Here is a 16,042-nt window from a genome sequence, read left to right as displayed (position 1 = left end):
GTGAGTATTTAGAGCATCTGAGTCACGCCCTTGCCCTCATTTCAACAAGATGAGTTACACGGTGGTTTAGTGCCAGGGCCCCTGTGTGAGCTTGGGCCTCAGTTTCCTTTGTCAGCGCACAGAATGTGCTTCGAAGGTAACGAGAACGGAGTGTGGGGCGTTGTCCCTGGCACATGGTGGGCACATAATGCTAGTTCCAGGTGTCAGGCAGAGCAAATGGCGTCGACATAGAGTTTATTTTAGAGTAGCCAGGCCGTCTGGGGGATGCAACCACAGACCATGCGAGCCAGGGTGCATACCTGCGGATAGCGGTCCGTTTCTACTCTGTCAGCTAGCCAGGGAGAAGGGATACACTTAATATTTTATTAAGTACACTCCCATTTATCCCTGACTTAGAAAAGGCTTCCTTGGTCTAATTTTCCCCATCTCTCTAGTTCGTAGTGTTTTAGAAACGCTAAAGGAAACGTTTCATTGGTGGTTCTGAATTTGATGTTACATTTAGTTTTGTTCTTTTTATTTTTTTTAAATAATTTTTGGCTTTCGTTGCAGTGCGCAGGCTCTTCGTTGGGGTGCGCTAGCTTCTCCCTAGTTGTGGCGCGCAGGCTCTCTAGTTGGCATGTGCGGGCTCTGTTGCCCTGCTTTATTGCCACTCGGCATGTGGGATCTTAGTTCCCTGACCAGGGATTGAACCTATGTCCCCTGCTTTGGAAGAGGGATTCTTAACCGCTGGACCACCAGGAACGTCCCCATTTAGCCCTCTTATGACGATGGTGATGAAGGAAATGTGATTGATCTGTATTTGGCGTGGTTATTAGTATCCTGGATTAATTTGGGATAAAATTGTCAGTACTCAGCAGGAGAGCTGGCAAAACCTTATGTTCAGCTGTTACTGGGGCTCCATGTTGAAAGCTTAAAAAATATTCGTGCTCTGAGCTGTATTACCTCCGTCGTCTCAGTAATACCCCAGCTTCCATTGTCTCTAGGGTGGTCCTTGAAAGCTTTTGTTAATTTTTATTTTTCAGACATTTTGACCTCAATCTCACCTTTTCCTACCAGTAACCACTTAAAGATTCTGTTGCTGCAAGAGTTCAGGGAAAATCCATTTGTAATATTATTTGGAGAAGGGTGACCACACCCTGACTTCTACCGTGTTGAGTAAATCAAACTACTGTTCTTACTGGAAAAAAACCTGCAGCTGAAGCTGGGGTTAGGGATAAAGAAACCCAGCTGGATTTTGCCCCTCAGTACGAGTGAGAGTTTCTGTTTGTGGTGTGTTTATCATAAAACATACTTTGCAAGAATGTGACTAGCTTTTTATAAGTCTACCGTGACTATACATGGTTTATGATGACTATACATGGTTTATGATGCCTAGCATCTAAGATATGTACAAATAACTAATAGATCCTGACCCCCTTAAATGACTAACGGGTGTTTGCAAAAGTCAGTATTCTGCCCACACAATAGCTCCTTGCTGGAAAAAGTATTTGGTTGATATTATCTATAACTGATACTTTTAAAATATAGTATTGAAAGCATATGAGAGATTTTGGGGTTTGACTTTTTCATTTATTTTCATCTTCTCATTTCAGTATTTTAAACAGTTGTAGAACTTATGTGCTGGTATTAACAGCTTCTTGAATTTGGCTTAAAAGAGCTAGTTGTCCTTGGTCTCACTATTTCAGTTCAACATACATTATTTAACAGAGAGTATAATATGCTGAATAACTGAACTGCAACAATCATAATAAACATTCATTGAGAATGTACCATTTCCATTTATATTTATGTTTATCATATATGTACATTTATTTCACCATTTTGGACACTGGGGAATAAGACAATGTTTATTATATGTTTTCACCTCGGGAATTTATGACTTTGTTTCCTCTCTTTTTTTTTTAAGAGAAAAGAATCTTTCTGAAAAGTGAAGCCTTTTAATTGTGGTAGAAATCCTGAATATAATGTTTCATTGAGAAACAGTACTCTCCTTTAAAATTTTTGTTGTTTTTTCTTTGTTTCAAATGAAATAACGAACTCTTACAATGTTAGTGTGGCCCTTAGCCAAAACCAGTCATTTCTTACTTTAGTAAAGGGATCAAGAATTTTAATTTAATACATAGCAAGTATAATACTTAAGGATCTGCTCATAAAATTGATATTGGATGACAAAGGTTTTAAAACAAGGGTTTTAGACTTCAGAACAGGAAAGGTAAATTTGTGTTTATCCTGTGCCTTATTAAAATATTGGAAATTAATAGTAAAACGCAGTGATGGATTAAAAATAAGCCATTAGACTTTGGGCAACATGGATTAGTCAGTGATACATATATGTATATAATGATATGTATGTATATGTACCATTGTTTGTTTTACAAAAGTCTTTCACTTTAATCTCCTCTCATCAGTTCTCCTATATCACTTTCATATAGGTATTGCTTAAGCCATTAAAGAAATGAAGAAAAACTTTCAGAAAAGGAAAAAAAAATTCAGAGAAGGTGAAAGGAAATTGCCTAAGGTCTTCTGAGTCCAAGTCCTATAATGCTCACACAATAAAAAAAAGACATGGTGGGCAATGAATATTTTTGATTGAGCCTATTGTCAGTGCAGTCAGTATAGTGGAATTACAATTCTTTCACTGCGATTGACTCCTCTGTTCTAATTTTTACCCGTTTCTATTAACAAAATAAGGATTTCTGAATTTAACAGTAACAGGAATAGAGTGGTGAACAAGATGTAAAGCAGCCCCAACTCTCATGGGAGTTACAATTTAGAGAGAGGTAACAGAGAGCAAAATAACTTCAGATTGTTAAGTGCTAAAGAGATAAAGAGCACATAACCCAGCTTAGGGTGTCATGGAAAGATCCCCAGGAAAAGGGTACCTTAATTGTTGTCTGAAGGATAAGTAAAAATCAGGTGAAGGCAGGAGGAGATGGACAGTCTCAGTAAAGGAACAGTGTGTGAAAAGACGTGATGCAGAAGAGTGCATCCATTGTTCTAGGACCTGGAAAGTACAATGTTAATCATTATAGACGTAGGGGTGTGTTGGGGGCAGTGGCTTTGGTGAAAGAGGAAAGTGTGAGAGATGAGGATAAATAAGGAAGAAGGAGTTAAAGGACTTTGAATCTGTGAGTAAAGGTTTTTGGAAAGTAGGGTAGAAGAATGCTGGGAGCTTTGAGACTGTGAGTAGGAGGAACAACTATTAGGAGACCATTGCAGAAGCCCAGGTAAGAAATGATGGTTGCCTGGAAAAGGGTAGTGACACTGCAGATAAAATGAGGATGGAAAGGGAAGATAACTGAAAAAATACGTATGAGTAGAATTTTTTCTTCAAAGAATGGTTTATCGTCCTAGAACATAATTAGTAAAAACTCAAGTTGCATACTGCAGAACTTGCATCTTTTTAAAAAAATACTGAAGTATAGTTGATTTACAATATTATATTAGTTTCAGGTGTACAACATAGCATTTCAATATTTTTATAAATTATACTCCATATAAAGTTATTATAAAATATTGACTGTATTCCCTGTGCTGTACAATATATCCTTGTAGCTAATTTATTTTACGTGTCGTATTTTGAACCTCTTAATCCCCTGACCCTATTTTGCCCCTCCTCCCTTCCCTCTCCTTACTGGTAACCAGTAGTTTGTTCTCTATATATGTAAATCTGTTTCTGTTTTTTTTTTTAAATTCATTCAGTTTTATTATTTTAGATTCCACGTATAAGTGATAGCATACAGTATTTGTCTTTCTCTGTTGACTTACTTCACTAAACGTAATACCCTCCAGGTCCATGCATGTTGTTACAAATGGCAGATTTTCATTCTTTTTTTATAGCTGAGTAATATTCCACTGGGTATATGTATGTGTATTTATATATATGCCACATCTTCTTTATCCGTTTGTCTCTTCATGGACACTTCGGTTGCTTCCATATCTTGGCTATTCTAAATAATGCTGTGAACATTGGGGTACATGTATCTTTTCGAATTAGTGTTTTTGTTTTGATATAATTTCTATTCTGTTAAATTTGGGGGGACTTGTTCTGTGGCCTAGCATATGATCTGTCCTGGAGAACAGTTGAAAAGAATGTGTACTCTGCTGTTTTGGGATAGAATATCCTGTCGATATCTATTAAGTCCAGCTGGTCTAATGTGTCATATAAGACCACTGTTTCCTTATTGATTTTCTATCCGGACGATCTGTCCATTGATGTAAGTGGGGTGTTAAAGTCCCCTACTACTATTGTATTATTGTCAGTTTCTCCCTTTATGTCTGTTAATACTTGCTTTATATATTTAGGTGCTCCTATATTAGGTGCATATATTTTAATGAATGTTGTATGCTCTTCTTGTATTGATCCCCTATCATTATATAATGCCCTTCTTTGTCTTTTGTTACAGATTTTGTTTTAAAGTCTACTTTGTCTGATATGAGTATTTGTTACAGATTTTGTTTTAAAGTCTACTTTGTCTGATATGAGTATTGCTACCCCAGCTTTCTTGTTGCTTCCATTTGCGTGAGATTTCTCTTTCCATCCCCTCACTTTGAGAGTGTTTGTGTGTGTGTGTCTTTACGTCTGAAATGAGTCTCTTGTGAGCAGCATATAAATGGGTCTTGATTTTTCATCCAGTTAGCCACCCTATGTCTTTTGATCAGAGTGTTTAGTCCATTGGCATTTAAAGTGATTATTGATACGTATGTAGCTATTGCCATTTTGTTACTTATTTTCTGGTTGTTTTTGTAGTTCTTCTCTGTTCTTTTCTTCTTTTAGTTTTTACCCTTGTAGTGTGATGATTTTCTTTAGCTGTATGCTTGTGTTTCCTTCTCTCTAGTTCTTGGGTATCTATTGTAGGTTTTTGATTTGTAGTTACTGTAGGGTTCATATATGTTGACCTGTAACTATATCTGCTTGTTTCAAACTGATAGTCATTTAAGTTCAAACACATTCTAAAAGATATACTTTTTAAAATTCCCCTCCCCCACGTTTGGTGTCATATTTACATCTTCATGTTTATCCCTTAACTGCTTATTGTGGTTGTAGTTGATTTACAGTTTTTGTCTTTTAATCTTCATACTAGCTTATTTAAGTGGTTGATCCACAGCCTTTACTGTATGTTTGCGTAGGTCCTGACCTTATCGCTTCTCTTGCCTTCCTACCTGACTCCGTGTGGATCTTTCTTTATAGCCTTTATGCCTGTCTCCAGTTTGCTTTCAGTGATAATTGCTCTGCATGTAAATGTATTCTTGATGTGTTTGTGCAGGGAGGCAAGTCCAGTGTCCTCCTACTCTGCCATTTTGACCTCTTATATATGAGTAGAACTAATGCAGTTTTGTGATAGCTTGGATGAAGGGAGACGAGAGAGTAATGCCTGGGTTTCTGTTTTGGCAATTGAGAGAATAGTAATACTACTCACTGAGAGGAGGGATACAAAACAGGGGGTACAAATTTGAGAGGAAGACTGTGAGGGGAAAGATAAGAGTTCAGTTTTAGACAGATTGAGTCTAAACATCAAGCTGAAGATAATGACTTGGGAGGTTTGAGTCGAGGCCAGTGATTTGGAATTATTGGGGGGGATAATATTTGCTTCTCATTACGATTGGGAGAAGATTAGAAATACTAAGAATACTTCAAGCTCTTTTTGAAGCAAGGAATTATGTTTAATTTACATGACAAGTCTGTAAGCAACCTCTAGAACAAGGAAAAAATTGCATCACAAAGAATCAGAGCTAGTGGCTTGAAAAGTGCCTTAATGTGGAAAGACACCTAATTTTCTTTTAAAAAATGAGCACTGGGAGGGCCCGGTGGGATGGAGGCTGGGAGACTGGGGCAACTGACCTGCAGCTCAGCGGGAGGCAGGTGCCTGGAGATGTGACTGGGGCCCACATGGCCAGGTTGCCATCCCAGAGCAGGGCTGCCACACCCTGGCCCTGGGCCACCCTCATTCTGCATGAAAAACCAGCTCCATGACCCCCCAGCACAGGTGCATTTTTTAAAAAACAAGTACTTAGAGAATTACCTTTCAAAAAAGTACTGCAGGGATTGTTAGATTGGATTTAAAAAAAATCAAGAACCAACTCTATATGCTCTCTACAACAAACTCACCTTAAATATAGAGGCATAGATAAGTTAGAAGTAAAAAGATGGGAAAAACATATGCCATGCAAAACACTAATCAAAAGAAAGATGAGGTGGCTCTATTAATACCAAAGTAGACTTCAAGAAATACTGCCAAGGAAGAAGACGGGCATTACATAATGAATAAGGGGTCAGTTCATCAAGAACACTTAACAGTCACAAATGTGAATGCACCTAACACAACTGAAAGAGCCAAAGGTGACATAGACAAATTCACAGTTTTAGCTGGCAAGTCCAACTCTCCTTTTTCAGTAATCCATAGAACTAGTAGACAGAAAATGAGCAGGGGTGTAGAGACCTAAACAGCCCTATTAGCCAACTTGATGTAACTGACTGTTAGAGGATACTCCATCCAGCAGTAGCAGAATACACATTCTCGTCAAGTGTATCTAGGAAATTCCCCACGTTAGATCATATTCTGGGCCATAAAACAAATTTCAACAAATTTAAGAAATCATATAAAGTATGTTCTCTGATCCCAGGAGAATTAAGCTAGAAATTAATAAAAATATCGGCAATTTCCAACTATTTGGAAATTACACAGCACACTTTTAAATAACCCTGAGTCAAAGAGGAAGGCATAAGGGCAATTAAAAACTACTTTGAATGGAATGACAGTTAAAATGCAGCACATGCTAAAGCAGTGCTTAGAGGGAAGTGTAGCGTAAAAGGCATATATTAGAAACAAAAAAGGCCTGAAATCAATCTTAGCCTCTTAAGAGGCTATCTTAGCCTCCACCTTAAGAAACTAAAAAACAGAAGAGCAAATTAAATCCAAAACAAACAGAAAATAGGAAATAATAAAGATAAGGCCATGAATAAAGTTGCAAACAAAAATAGAGAAAGTCACTAAAGCCAAAAAGTGGTATTTGAAAGATAAATTTGATATACCTCTAGCTAGACTTATCAGGAGAAAAGCTAGACTTATCAAATCAATATCAAGAATGAAAAAGAGAACATCACTACAGACCCTACAGACATTAAAATGATAGTAGGGAATATTACCAACAATTTTCTATGTTAATAAATTTGATAAATTAGATGAAATGGGCAAATTCCTTGAAGGACTAACTACCAGAACTTACTTAAGAAGTAGTAAATAACCTAACAACTTTCCCACAGGAAAAATCTGGTGGCTTCACTGGTCAATTGTACAGGTATTTAAGGAAGAAATAATACCAATTCTACACAAACTCTTCCAGAAATAGAAAAGGAGAGAACACTTCCCAACTAATTTTATGAGGCCAGCAGTATACCTCACACGCATTAGGATGGCTACTATCAAAAGAACCAGAAAATAATAAGTATTGATGAGTATGTGGGGAAATTGGAACCATTGTGCAGTGTTGATGAGAATGTAAAATGATGTAGCTGCTATGGAAAATAGTATGGTGATTCCTCAAGAAAATTAAAATTGGAGTTACCGTATGATCTAGCAATTCCACTTTTACATCCCAGGGATGTAATACACATTATATAGCAAATAATACTGTAATAATTTTGTATGGTGATAGATGGTTACTAGACTTATTGTGGTGATCATTTCATAATGTATTTGATTGTCAAATCACTATGTGTACACCTGAAACGAACATACTATTGTATGTCAACTGTATTTCAGTTAAAAAAAGGAGGGGTTTGAAGAGATATTTGTACACCCATGTTCATAGCATTATTCATGATAGGTAAAAGATGGATGCACCCCAAGTGTCCATTGATAGATGAATGGATAAGCAACATGTGGTATATGCATGCAAAGGAATATTATTCAGCCTTGAAAAGGAAGGAAGTTCTGGTAATGCTACAGTATGGATAAAACTTGAGGGCCTTATGCTAAATGAAATAAGCCACTCACTAAACAGCAAACACCGTATGATTCCACTTATATGAGATACCTCGCGTAGTCAGAGTCATAGAGGCAAAAAGTAGAATGGTGATTTTGAGGGGCTAGGAACAGGGGGAATGGGGAAATATTGTTTAATGGGTACAGGGTTTCAGTTTTCCAAGAATAAAGGAGCTATGGAAATGGATAGTGGTGATGGTTGAACACATATTGAATATATTTAATACCACTAAGCTGTACACTTAAAAGTGGTTAAGATGGTAAGTTTTCTGTTGTTTATTTTCTCACAGTAAACAAAATTGAACAAAATTCAGTATATAAAAAGTAGAAAATATATCGTGACCAAGTGGAGTTTATCATAAGATGCAAGATTGGTTCACTATTCATAAATCAATCAATGCAATTCACCATATCAACAGACTAAAGAAGAAAAACCATATGATCATCTCAATAGATGCAGAAAAAGCATTTTAAGAAACATTTATTATTCATTCCTGAAAAAACTCTCAGAAAACTAGGAATGAAAGTGAACTTCCACTACCTGATAAAGGCCACGAATGAAAAACCTACAGCTAATATCATACTTAATAGTGAAAGACTTGAATGCTTTCCCCCTAAAGTCAGAACAAAGCAAGGATGCTGGTTCTCACCACTCTTATTCGTCATTTTCCTGAAGGTCCTAGCTAGTGCAATGAGGCAAGAAAAAGAGGCATACAGAGTGGAAAGGAAGAAATAAAAATGCCTTTATTTGTAGATACCATGACTGTCTGTGTAGAAAATCCCAAAGACTCTCCAAAAAACTCCTGGATATAGTAGGTAAAATTAGGAAGGTCACAAGATCCAAGGTCAATATATGAAAACTGTCGTACTTTTCTAACAGCAAACATTTGAACTTGAAGACTTTTTAAAGTGCTCTTTAAAATAGCATTCAGGGAATTCCAGTGGTCCAGTGGTTAGGACTTGGAGCTTTCACTGCAGTGACCTGTGTTCAGTCCCTGGTCGGGGAACTAAGATCCAACAAGCTTCAAGGTGTGGCCAAAAAAAAAAAAAAAAAAAGCATCCGAACTATTTAAATACTTAGGGAAAATATAACAAAATATGTGTAAGATTTGTATGTTAAAAATTACAAAATTGATGAGAGAAATTAGAGAAGACCTAATATCAGTAGTGAGATATTTTGGGTTCATAAGTGGGGAGACTCAATATTATCAGAATGTAATTTCTTCCCAAAATGATGTGTAGATTCAATGAAATTACAACCACAATCTCAGCAGCCATTTTTTTTGTGGAAATTAATAGGCTAGTCCTAAAATTTATATTGAGAGGCAAAGAACATAGAGTAGCCAAAACAATTTTTTAAATTTAATTTTTACTTTATATTGGATTATAGTTGATTTACAATGTTGTGTTTCAGGTGTGCAGCAAAGTGATTCAGTTATACATAAACATTTATCCATTTTTTAAATTTTTATTTATTTATTTTTGGCTGTGTTGGGTTTTCGTTTCTGTGCACGGGCTTTCTCTAGTTGCGGCAAGCGGGGTCTATTCTTCATCGCGGTGAGTGGGCTTCTCATTGTCGTGGCTTCTCTTGTTGCGGAGCACAGGCTCTAGACGCGCAGGCTCAGTAGTTGTGCCTCACGGGCTTAGTTGCTCGCGGCATGTGGGATCTTCCCAGACCAGGGCTCGAACCCGTGTCCCCTGCATTGGCAGGCAGATTCTTAACCACTGCGCCACCAGGGAAGCCCTATCCATTCTTTTTTAGATATTTTTCTCATATAGGTTATTACAGAATATTAAGTAGAGTTCCCTGTGCTATGCAGTAGGTCCTTGTTGATTATCTGTTTTATATATAGTAGTGTGTATATGTTAATCCCAAACTCCTAATTTATCCGTCCCTCCATGCTTCCCCTTTGGTAACCATAGGTTTGTTTTCGAAGTTTGTGAGTCTGTTTCTGTTTTGGAAATAAGTTCATTTGTATCATTGTTTTTAGATTTCACATATAAGTGATATCATGATATTTGTCTTTCTCTTTTTGACTTACTTCGCTTAGTATGATAATCTCTAGGTCCATCCATGTTGCTGCAAATGGCATTATTTTATTCTTTTTTATGGCTGCATAATATTCCATTGTATATATGTACCACATCTTCTTTATCCATTCTTCTGTCCATGGACATTTCGGTTGCTTCCATGTCTTGGCTCTTGTAAGTAGTGCTGCAGTGATCATTATAGAGTGCATGTATCTTTTTGAATTATGGTTTTCTCTGGATCAGTGCTCAGGAGTTGGATTGCTGGGTCATATGGTAGTTCTATTTGTAGGGTTTTTTTTTTGTTTTTTGTTTTGGTTTTGTTGGGTCTTCATTGCTGCACATGGGCTTTTCTGTAGTTGCCACGAGCAGGGGCTACTCTTTGTTGTGGTTCACGGGCTTCTCATTGTGGTGGCTTCTCTTGTTGTGGAGCACGGGCCCTAGGCACGTGGGCTTCACTAGTTGCAGCATATGGGCTCTGTAGTTGTGGCTCACGGGCTCTAGAGCGCAGGCTCAGTGGTTGTGGCACATGGGCCCAGTTGCTCCGCAGCATTTGGGATCTTCCTGGAGCAGGGCTTGAACCCATGTCCCCTGCATTGACAGGCGGATTCTCAACCACTGCGCCACCAGGGAAGTCCCCACTTTTAGCTTTTTAAAGAATCTCCATACTGTTCTTCATAGCGGTTGTACCAATTTACATTCCCACCAACAGTGTAGGAGGGTTCCCTTTTCCCCACACCCACTCCAGTATTTGTTATTTGTAGACTTTCTGATGATGGCCATTCTGACCAGAGTGAGGTGGTACCTCCTTGTGGTTTTGATTTGCATTTCTCTAATAATGAGCAGTGTTGAGCATGTTTTCATGTGCTTTTTGGCCCTCTGTATGTCTTCTTTAGAGAAATGTCTATTTAGATCTTCTGCCTATTTTTTGAATGGGTTGTTGGTTTTTCTGATATTAAGCTGCGTGAGCTGTTTGTATATTTTGGAGATTAATCCTTTGTTGGTAGCTGCATTTGCAGATATTTTCTCCCATTCTGTGGGTTGTCTTTTCATGTTGTTTATGGTTTCCTTTGCTGTGCAAAAGCTTTTAAGTTTCATTAGGTCCCATTTGTTTATTTTCATTATTGTAGGAGGTGGATCCAAAAAGATACTGCTGTGATTTATGTCATAAAGTATTCTGCCTGTGTTTTCCTCTAAGAGTTTTATAGTATCCGGTCTTACATTTAGGTCTTTAATCCATTTTGAGCTTATTTTTGCGTATGGTGTTAGGGAGTGTTCTAATTTCATTCTTTTACATGTAGCTGTCCAGTTTACCCAGCACCACTTACTGAAGAGACTATCTTTTCTCCGTTGTATAGTTTTGCCTCCTTTGTCATAGATTAATTGCCCATAGGTGTGTGGGTTTATTTCTGGGTTTTCTATCCTGTTCCATTGTTCTATATTTTATTTTTGTGCCAGTGCCATACTGTTTTGATGACTGTAGCCTTGTAGTATATTCTGAAGTCAGGGATCCTGATTCCTCCAGCTCCGTTTTTCTTTCTCAGGATTGCTTTGGCTATTTGGGGTCTTTTGTTTATCCATACAAATTTTAAAAACTTTTTGTTCTAGTTTAGTTCTGTGAAAAATGCTGTTGGTAATTTGTAGGGATTGAATCTGTAGATTGCCTTGGGTAGTAGAGTCATTCTGACAGTAATGATTCTCCCAATCCAAGGACATGGTATATCTTTCCATCTGTTTGTGTCGTCTTTTATTTCTTTCATCAGCACCTTACAGTTTTCAGATTACAGGTCTTTTGTCTTCTTAGGTAGGTTTATTCCAACGAATTTTATTCTTTTTGATGTGATGGTATATGGGATTGTTTTCCTTAATTTCTCTTTCTGATCTTTTGTCGTTAGTGTATAGAAATGCAAGAGATTTCTGTGTATTAGTTTTGTATCCTGCAGCTTTACCAAATTTATTGATGAGCTCTAGTCGTTTTCTGGTAGCACCTTTAGGATTCTCTATGTACAGTATCATGTCATCTGCAAACAGTGACAGCTTTACTTCTTCTTATCCAGTTTGGATTCCTTTTATTTATTTTTCTTCTCTGATTGCCGTGGCTGAGACTTCTAAAACTATGTTGAGTATAAGTGGCGAGAGTGGACATCCTTGTCTTGTTTCTGATCTTAGAGGAAATGTTTTCAGCTTTTCACCATTGAGTGTGATGTTAGCTGTGGGTTTGTCATATATGGCCTTTATTATGTTGAGGTAGTTTCCCTCTGTGCTCACTTTCTGGGGAGAATTTATCATAATTCGGTGTTGAGTTTTGTCAAAAGCTTTTTCTGCATCTATTGAGATGATCATATGGTTTTTATTATGTTTGTTAATGTGGAGTATCACATTGATTGATTTGCAGATATTGAAAAAGTCTTGCATACCTGGGATAAATCCCACTTGATCATGGTTTCTGATCCTTTGAATGTATTGTTGGATTACGTTTGCTAGTATTTTGTTGAGGATTTTTGCATCTGTGTTCATCATTCGTATTGGTCTGTAATTTTTGTGTGTGTGTGTGTGGTATCTTTGTCTGTTTTTGGTATCAGGGTGATGGTTTTGGTATCAGAATGAGTTTGTGGATGTTCTTTCCTCTGCAGTTTTTGGGAATAGGTTCAAAAGGATAGGTGTTAACTCTTCTCTAAATGTTTGATAGAATTCTCTTGTGAAGCCATCTAGTCATGGACTTTTGTTTGTTTGAAGTTTTTAAATCCCAGTTTCAATTTCAGTACTTGTGATGGGTCTGTTCATATTTTCTATTTCTTCCTGGTTCAGTCTTCGAAGACTGTACCTTTCTAAGGATTTGTCCATTTTACTGGCGTAGGGTTGCTCATAGTAGTCTCTTATGATCCTTTGTATTTCTGTGGTGTCAGTTGTAACTTCTCCTTTTTCATTTCTAATTTTATTTTATTTTTATTTTTTGGGAGGGGGGTTTAAAAAATTTTTTTTAATTGAAGTATACTTGATTTACAATGTTGTGTTAGTTTCTGGTGTATAGCAAAGTGGTTCATATATATTTGTGATATATATATTATATATTATTTTTCATATTCTTTTCCATTATGGTTTATTACAGGATATAGAATATAGTTCCCTGTGCTATACAATAGGACCTTGTTGTTTATCTCTTTTATATATAGTAGTTTGTATCTGCTAATCCCAAACTTCTGATTTATTCCTCCCCCTCCATTCCCCCTTTGGTAACCATAAGTTTACTTTCTATGTCTGTGAGTCTTCATTTCTAATTTTATTGATTTGAGCCTTCTACCTCTTTTTCTTGATGAAGCTGGCTAAAGGTTTATCAATTGTGTTTATCTCCTGAAAGAACCAGCTTTTAGTTTTATTGATCTTTGCTGTTGTTTTCTCTCATTCCTGTGAGAAAACCTCAGCAATGTAATTACTTTCCTGTTCGTGGGTTGCCCACCCAGCGGGCATGCGATTTGATTGTATTGCATCTTTTCGTATAACTGTTGGCTATTTGTAGATCTTCTTTGGAGAAATGTCTCCCCAAGTCTTTTGCCCATTTTTAACCAGTTTATTTGTTTTTTTGCTGTTGGGTAGTAGTAGTTCCTTATATATTTTGAATATTAATCTCTTATCAGTTTGCAAATACTCTCTCCCTTTCCATAGGTTGCCTTTTCACTCTTATTTACTTTGCTGTGCAGAAGCTTTTTAGTTTGATGTAGCCCCACTTGTCTATTTTTGCTTTTGTTGTGTATCCTTTTGGTGTTCAAATCAGTGCCAAGACCAGTGTCGTGAAGATTTTCCCCTATGTTTTCTTCTTGGAGTTTTAGAGTTTCAGGTCTTGTATTTAAATTTTTAGTACATTTTGAGTTGATATATATGTATGGTGTAAAATAAGGGTCCAGTTTCATCCTTTTGCATGTGGCTATCCAGTTTTCCCAGCATCGTTTGTTGAAGAGACTAACCTTTCCCCGTTATGTATTCTTGGTATGCTTGTCAAAGAGCAGTTGACCATATATGAAGACAATGAGAGATTGGTGAGTGGAAAGACACATAGGCCAATGGAATAGAATACAGAGTACAGGAACAGACCACACAAACATGGTCTGATTTTGGACAAAGATGCCAAGATAACTCTTTGGAGTAGAGATAGTCTTTTCAAAAACTTGGTGCCGGAATAATTGACATCCATATTTTAAAAAATGAACCTTGGGCTTCCTTGGTGGCGCAGTGGTTGAGAATCTGCCTGCTAATGCAGGGGACACGGGTTCGAGCCCTGGTCTGGGAGGATCCCACATGCCGCGGAGCAACTAGGCCCATGAGCCACAACTACTGAGCCTGCGCGTCTGGAGTCTGTGCTCCGTAACAAGAGAGGCCCGCACACTGCGATGAAGAGTGGCCCCCACTTGCCACAACTAGAGAAAGCCTTTGCACAGCAACGAAGACCCAACACAGCAAAAATAAATAAAATACATTTTAAAAAGAAGAAAAAACCTTAAAAAAGTTTTAAAAAAAATGAACCTTGTATGTATACAAAAATTAACTAAAAATGTGTAATAGATCAAAATGTAAAATTTAAAACTACAGCACTTCTAGAACTTCCTGTTGCATCTGTTAGCCACATGTGGCTATTTAAATTTAAATAATTAAAACTAAATACAGTGTGACAATTCAGCTGCTTAGTTGTTCTAGCCACGTGTCAAGTCCTCAGTGGCCATGGGTGGCTAACTAAAGGTGTATTGATTAGCTCAGATTACAGCATTTTTCTTTTCTTTTTTTTTTTGAGCTTGGTGGGAAAGGCTTTTCTGTTTTTTTAAAAATACATTTCCTTATTATTCTTTTACATCTTTATTGGATTATAATTGCTTTGTAATGTTGTGTTAGTTTCTGCTGTGTAACAAAGTGAATCAGCTATATGTATACCTGTATCCATTCTCTCTTGCACCTCCCTCCCACCCTCCCCATCCCACCCCTCTAGGTTGACACAGAGCACTGAGCTGGCCTCCCAGTGCTGTACAGCAGCTTCCCACTAGCTCTCTGTTTCACACATGGTAGTGTATATATTGTCAGTGCTAGTCCCTCAGTTCATCCCACCCTCCCATTCCCTCCCTGTGTCCACAAGTCCATTCTCTATGTCTGCATCTCTATTCCTGTCCTGCCACTAGGTTCATCAGTACCATTTTTCTACATTCCATATATATACGTTAATACATAGTATTTGTTTTTCTCTTTCTGACTTACTTCACTCTGTATGACAGACTCTAAGTCCATCCACATCACTACATATGACTCAATTTCTTTCCTTTTTATGGCTGAGTAATATTCCATTGTATATATGTGCCACATCTTCTTTATCCATTCATCTGTTGATGGACACTTAGGTTGCTTCCATTTCCTGGCTATTGTAAATAGAGCTGCAGTGAACATTGTGCTACATGATTCTTTTTGAATTATGGTTTTCTCAGGGTATATGCCCAGTAGTGGGATTGCTGGGTCATATGGTAGTTCTATTTAGTTTTTTAAGGAATCTCCATACTGTTTTCCATAGTGGCTGTATCAATTTACATTCCCACCAACAGTGTGAGAGGGTTCCCTTTTCTCCACACCCTCTCCAGCATTTATTGCCTGTAGTTTTTTTGATAATGGCCATTCTGACCAGTGTGAGGTGACACCTCATTGCGGTTTTGATTTGCATTTCTCTAATGATTAGTGATGTTGAGCATCTTTTCATGTGTTTGTTAGCCATCTGTATGTCTTCTTTGGAGAAATGTCTATTTAGGTCTTCTGCCCATTTTTGGATTAGGTTGTTTGTTTTTTTGATATTGAGCTGCATGAGCTGCTTGTATATTTTGGAGATTAATCCTTTGTCAGTTGTTTCATTTGCAAATATTTTCTCCCATTCTGAGGGTTGTCTGTTCATCTTGTTTATGGTTTCCTTTGCTGTGCAAAAGCTTTTAAGTTTCATTAGGTCCCATGTATTTATCTTTGTTTTTATTTTCATTACTCTAGGAGGTGGCTCAAAAAGGATCTTG

At 37.3% G+C, this 16,042-nt stretch overlaps 1 long non-coding RNA gene across 2 annotated transcripts in view; it reads left to right on the top strand.

The window, feature by feature from the left end:
- The window catches only part of LOC115803132 (uncharacterized), a 128,899-nt gene that overhangs the window by 73,359 nt on the left and 39,498 nt on the right, over positions 1-16,042 (top strand). The window lies entirely within an intron of this gene.

This window comes from Delphinapterus leucas, chromosome 10 (genome assembly GCF_059928025.1).
Source record: "Delphinapterus leucas isolate spDelLeu-1000000601 "Yukka" chromosome 10, BTC_Dleu_Yukka2, whole genome shotgun sequence".
Taxonomy (NCBI): Eukaryota; Metazoa; Chordata; class Mammalia; order Artiodactyla; family Monodontidae; genus Delphinapterus; species Delphinapterus leucas.
This window is presented reverse-complemented; position numbering and strand designations above follow the sequence as displayed.